Raw genomic sequence first — 6,322 nt, 5'->3', positions numbered from 1 at the left:
GAAAGTTGTACACAAGGATGAAGTTGTACACAGGGATGAAATGGTACTGGTTCGGCTTGGTACGGGTGTACTGATAGCGGTGGTGAGTGGTTCAGAGAATTGGTAGCGACAGCAACACAAGACTTTGCCCACCTGCCCAGATGTCACATTTTCTTTTTTAAAAACTCTGCGCATGTGCAAAGCCGCCTGCGCATGTGCAGAGGGTGAAAAAACATGTGCTTCCAAACTGGTAAGAAAGGTAAGTAGATTTCACCGCTGAGAGTAAGTGTTTATGACATTTTGCATTATGTCATGAAATACTTTCTAATAATTATAGTATGTCATAGTTTATTATAAAATGTTTTATAATATTTACCAAATTTTCAATTCCACAGGAATCATGGGGCTTGGATTTTAGATGCATTCTGCATGTTAGCCTTGGTTCAAAAATTGTTCCCCCAAATGCACCATTTCAATCAGTTAAAAGATACTTCACCAGAAGAGCCCTTCACTCCTCCACTCGAAATAGAATACCCTATGAGACTAGACTTTCAATCCTGGGCCTAGAAAGTTTAGAATTAAGACGCCTTAAACAAGATCTAAGTATTGCCCACAAGATCATATGCTGCAACGTCCTGCCTGTCGGCGACTACTTCAGCTTCAACCACAACAACACAAGAGCACACAAAAGATTTAAACTTAATATTAACCTCTCCAAACTTGACTGTAAAAAATATTATTATTATTTATTATTATTAGTTGGACTTGTATGCCGCCCCTCTCCGAAGACTCGGGGCGGCTCACAACAAGTAAAAACAGTCACAACAATCCAATTAATTAAAATGTTTAACGATTTAAGAGAAACCCCATGTAATAGCAAACGCACACACAAGCATACCATGCATAAATTAACGTGCTCAGAGGAGATGTTTATTTTCCCCATGCCTGACGGCAAAGGTGGGTCTTAAGGAGTTTTCGGAAGGCAGGAAGAGTAGGGGCAGTTCTAATCTCCGGGGGAGTTGGTTCCAGAGAGCCGGTGCCGCCACAGAGAAGGCTCTTCCCCTGGGACCCGCCAACCGGCATTGTTTAGTTGACGGGACCCGGAGAAGGCCCACTCTGTGGGACCTAATCGGTCGCTGGGATTCGTGCGGCAGGAGGCGGTCTCGGAGATATTCTGGTCCGATGCCATGAAGGGCTTTAAATGATGACTATATGACTTCAGTTACCGAGTTGTCGAAGTGTGGAACTCATTACCGGACTCCAAACCCCCAACACTTTACCCTTAGATTATCTACGGTTGACCTATCCAGATTCCTAAGAGGTCAGTAAGGGGCGAGTACAAGTGCACTAGAGTGCCTTCTGTCCCCTGTCCTATTGCTCTCCTATATCTCCTATACCTTTCTTCTATTCCTATATCTCTTCTTCTATTCTTTCATTGATATGTTCTATTACTATATCTTCTTTTCTATTATTTCTTAGATATATTTTACTATGAGTATCTCCTCTATAACCTTCATCATGTATTTTACTATGTGTATATAGATATACTGTATACCCACTAAACTCTCTTTGTGTATTGGACAAAATAAATAAAAACAAAAACAAATAAAACAGATAACAGACTTTCAGTATTACAGTATATAGATTCTGCCAATATATTGGGGCATTCAGATGATATAATCTTGTATTCATTAACATATATTTTATGTCCTCTTCTTTTTTGTTAGGGATAATCCATTTAGACAGAATCTTTGAATTTTGGTAATTCTAGCAAAGGGTTGTGGGGTTTTTTTGATTGGGGGAATTCAACACATGGAATTCACATGGAATTCAACACATGCTTTATTCCCCCCCCCCTTTTGTACAGCAGAATATCCAAATATTACAATTGTACATTTTGGACATTTCTGCATACAATAACCTAGTATCTTACTAGTACCTTGCTACAACTATCTTAGTTCAATAACTCACAGGAACCAACTTTTACAGCATTACAGCTCTTCAAAGCATACTTCCACAAACAGCAACAGCACACAGCTAACAGCGAACAGACAGAGAGAGAGAGAGCAGAGAGCTCTTGCCTAGTTAAATATTTTTCACATAATTGCTAGGTTGCTCAACTGCCTCTGAATGATTCAGCATTCTTACCTGAGGCCTACTTTCTGCATTATATTACCTAGGGATTTTTAATTTCTGACAGGTCCTGTGTTCAAATCTTTGGGCATAGAAAAAGTATGATCTTTTCAAACCAACCTCTGTCCTATATCTGCTAGATTTCCAGAGAATTTAAGAAATCAATCTAAATAGCACCTGGTTAGCATTAGGGCCAGCGATGGGCCATCATTCCCGGTTCTACCAGAATGGGCCGGTATGAGCAAGGACACGAGAGAGAGAGATTTCTGGGGAGTTTTGCTTCTGCAGAAACAAAAAGTCTCGAAAACAGGCCAAAATAAGGTAAGTGACAGCCGCCCAGCAGCTCCACCATGAGCAGCCTATCCGCTTGCCTATCTGGAGTGACTTACTAAGTCACTCCGATGCTTTGCGTGATCTCCTGCAGGGCAGTGAGAAGATGGGCCAGGGTGCGGGGAGCAGGCCGGGTGGCCCTGAGCTCCGGTAATGCAGCTTGCTCTGTTCTCTCTTGGCATGGCAATGGTGCCCCGAGCAAGCCATGGCATTCATCATATGTAAATAGGGAGTGAAGCCTTGGGTGAAGGCCTCAATCAAGTCTGCTCTCAGAGAAAATTAACATACTATAAGCCCATTGGTCCAATTGAGTGGCGGGAAAATACAACAATCTCAGTGGCTGGGCTATCGCCCAGGTAGTTTTAAAAGAGGGAGCTGTTGGACAATAGCTTGCTAGTTGTACATGTCCCATTATTAAATAACTGAATTCAGTATACTGAGTCCTGCCTCTTCAATAGACCACAGCTAGAAGAAATCTAGAAGGTGTGGGTAAAGAACTTGAGGGATTGGTTGAGAATTCTGGATGATGTATGTGTAAAGTCACCAGATTATAAATTCAGTAAAGCGGGACACCATCGCCGTGAGGGGGGGGGGGAGATGGACAGACAACTAAAATATTTCTATAGAACTTAACCTCAGTGTTAGTATAGTGTTAGATGGGGCTTCTAATGCCGGAGAAATGCACACTCGGTCGCTTCTACAACCTGCCAATCTCTCTCTCGCTCGCTTGCTCGTTCTCATTGTTGGGCATGTGCAAAGAAAATTTGTAGCCTATTGGACCAAAAAAGTTCTGGGAGAGAAAAGAGGGGAAAGGGAGGAGAGTGGGCTCCCCCCACTGCTTCCCCCCACTTGGTACGCTCTAACTTTCCCCTGCCTATCCCCACCTTCTTTAGACTCACCTCCTCTGCCTCCCCTCAGCTCGATTCTTCACCTTTAAACTCCCCACAACATTTTTTTAAAAAATCAGCGCAGCTCGGAACAGTCAAGATGCATGTGTGGAATAATTGGGGTGACCGCTTCATTTCACTCCCCCTTGCCACTTTGCATCATGAGCTGCTTGCCAGGCAATCCCTTCAAGCCACATCATTGCCCGGCAAACAGCTCGCGATGGATGAAGAGCTGGTCCTTCCGGCTCCAATGCAATCTCCAGCCGGCGTTCAAGGCGTCGACTGGTGTTTCTTTCCAAAAAATCGGGATGTTTTGAAAACACTGTGGGTTGTGGGACAAATTGCTCAAAAGTGGGACTGTCCTGCCAAAAAGGGGGACATCTGGTCACCTTATTTATTTATTTATTTATTTATTCATTCATTCATTCATTCATTCATTCATTCATTTATTTATTGGATTTCTATGCCGCCCCTCTCCGTAAACTCGGGGCGGCTAACAACAGTAATAAAAAACATCATGTAAATCCAATACTAAAAACAACTAAAAAACCCTTACTGTAAAACTAAACATCTATACAAACAAACATACCATGTGTTAAGTCTGTAAAAAGAAATTCTGTAAAAAATACTGTCTCTGTCAATTTAAATGTGAATAAATCAAGGTCGCGTCTGATTGGTTAAGACGCACGGCCGTTTCTTTTAGGCGCGAGCCTTTAAAGTATAAATAGAGCTGTTTTTGACACTGACAGCTCAGACGCGTTCCTTGCTGGAGTCACTTGCAAAAGAGCTGAATAAACGGAACCGTCTTCAATATATCTGTCTGGTCTGCTTCATTTCACTGGCGACGAGAGAACGACGAATCCACGTGTCAAGAATGAATAACCTCCAGATCGGCCGAGCTCCCGACTACTTCGACCCCGAAAAGTCGTCATGGGACGCCTACACGGCAAAATTCGAGATTTTCCTTGAAGCGGCAGGAATGGGAGAAGCCGAAGCCGACAGGAAGCGGGCGATTTTTCTAAATTATTGCGGCACTGAAATCTTCGACCTCGTCCAAACGCTGACCGACCCGCTCCCGGCTAAAGCCGTTCCTTGGGACGACCTCCAAGCAAGACTCGCCAATCACTTTAAACCAACGAAACCTGCCGTAGTCTACAGACACCAATTTTCAAGAATGACACAACGTGAGTCGGAATCCATAAACCAATTCGCCACGCGACTTCGTACGGTGCTGTCAAAGTGCAAATTTGACAGCCCGGAAGCTCGCTTCACCGACGCTCTTATTTTTGGAATGAAAAACGCCGCAGTCCGAAATAAAATCCTAACAGAAGACGAGCCAACGCTTCAATCTGTTATTAAGCTGGCTCAAACTGCCGAAGTAGCTGACGCGGCCGCAAAAGAACTAAAAGAACACGAGAAAAAAGAAACCGTTTCCAAAATCTCCATTGCTGTCTCCCACGCCGAGGCACCAGATGACCTCAGCCCAGCTGCCACGGACGACGACACCTGTCTCCTGCTGCCATCTGACCAACCCAGACAGCCCAGATACCAACGACCATCCAACCCTTGCCTCGGATGCCAAGGGAACCACTCCCGACAACGCTGCCCTTTCCGAGACGCTATTTGCCGCCGCTGCAACCGGCGCGGGCACATCGCCGAGGCATGCAGAGCGCCCCTACCCGAGGAGTCCTTCTCTGCACCCCGCCAACAAAGATTCAACAACCAGGCACAACAACCGCGAGACAACAAATTTTCCAGAGGCTTCAACCAAAGAAACTACTCCACCGCTAACCGTGACTACTCACGAGGTAACGCACAAACTTACGTAAATTGCGCAAATACGAAAAAAGGGAGCAAAATTGTCATCTCGTTACTTTTAAATGGCAAACCTTGTAATATGGAATTGGACACAGGGTCAAAGTATTCTATTATGCCTTGGGACAAATTTAAAATGTATATGCCTAATTTTCTTAAATCTGATTTCATGGAGACAACTCTGGTCATAAGGGATTTTCAGGGAAATGTTATACCTGTATTAGGGAAAGTAGATGTGCCTGTCCAATTTAAAGAATGTAAATGTTCTCTTCCATTGGTTGTGGTTGAGGGAGCTAAACACTCCCTCCTTGGGTTAACGTGGATGTCTCCTCTGGGTATTGAAATATTAGGAATTTGTAAAATCAATGCTGATAATGATATTCCTGATTTTGTGCATGAGTTCCCTGAGGTTTTCAGCCCTACATTGGGCACATATAATGGGGCCCCTATTTCTTTTTCGCTAGACCCCAAGGTTCCCCCTGTCAGACTCAAGCCTCGCAGAGTTCCTTTACCGCTCCTCCCTAAATTGGACATCCAACTGGATAAACTAATAGCTCAGGGCATCCTAGTCCCGGTGGAGCAAGGGCCATGGGAAACCCCTATAGTAACACCGCTTAAACCTGATGGTTCGTTAAGGGTCTGTGCAGACTACAAAGCAACGATAAACAAAGCCCTCCAACACCACCCATATCCAATTCCGGTAGTCCAACAGCTCCTGCATTCACTAGGGGAGGGAAGGGTCTTCTCTAAAATCGACCTCGCACAGGCATACCAACAGCTTCCGGTCGATGAGCCCACATCTCTGGCACAGACCATAGTAACTCACAGGGGTGCTTTCAGATGCACCCGCTTACAATTTGGGGTTAGCATAGCCCCGGGCATTTTCCAAAGCCTCATGGAGCGGTTATTGGCAGGCATCAAAGGAACCACCCCATATTTTGATGATATCCTTATCTCAGGGGACAACCAATCACAATTAAATGAAAGAATTAGAGAAGTATTGTCCAGGCTACAATCCAGGGGTTTGAGAGTAAAAGCAGACAAATGTGTATGGGGAGCCAACAGCATCGAATTCCTGGGTTACAGAATAGACGGTGAGGGAATCCACCCCACAACAGAAAAATTAAAAGCCATAACAGAAGCACCCGAGCCAAATAATAAGACAGAACTCCAAGCAT

Source organism: Erythrolamprus reginae, chromosome 6 (genome assembly GCF_031021105.1).
Source record: "Erythrolamprus reginae isolate rEryReg1 chromosome 6, rEryReg1.hap1, whole genome shotgun sequence".
Lineage (NCBI taxonomy): Eukaryota > Metazoa > Chordata > Lepidosauria > Squamata > Dipsadidae > Erythrolamprus > Erythrolamprus reginae.
This window is presented reverse-complemented; position numbering follows the sequence as displayed.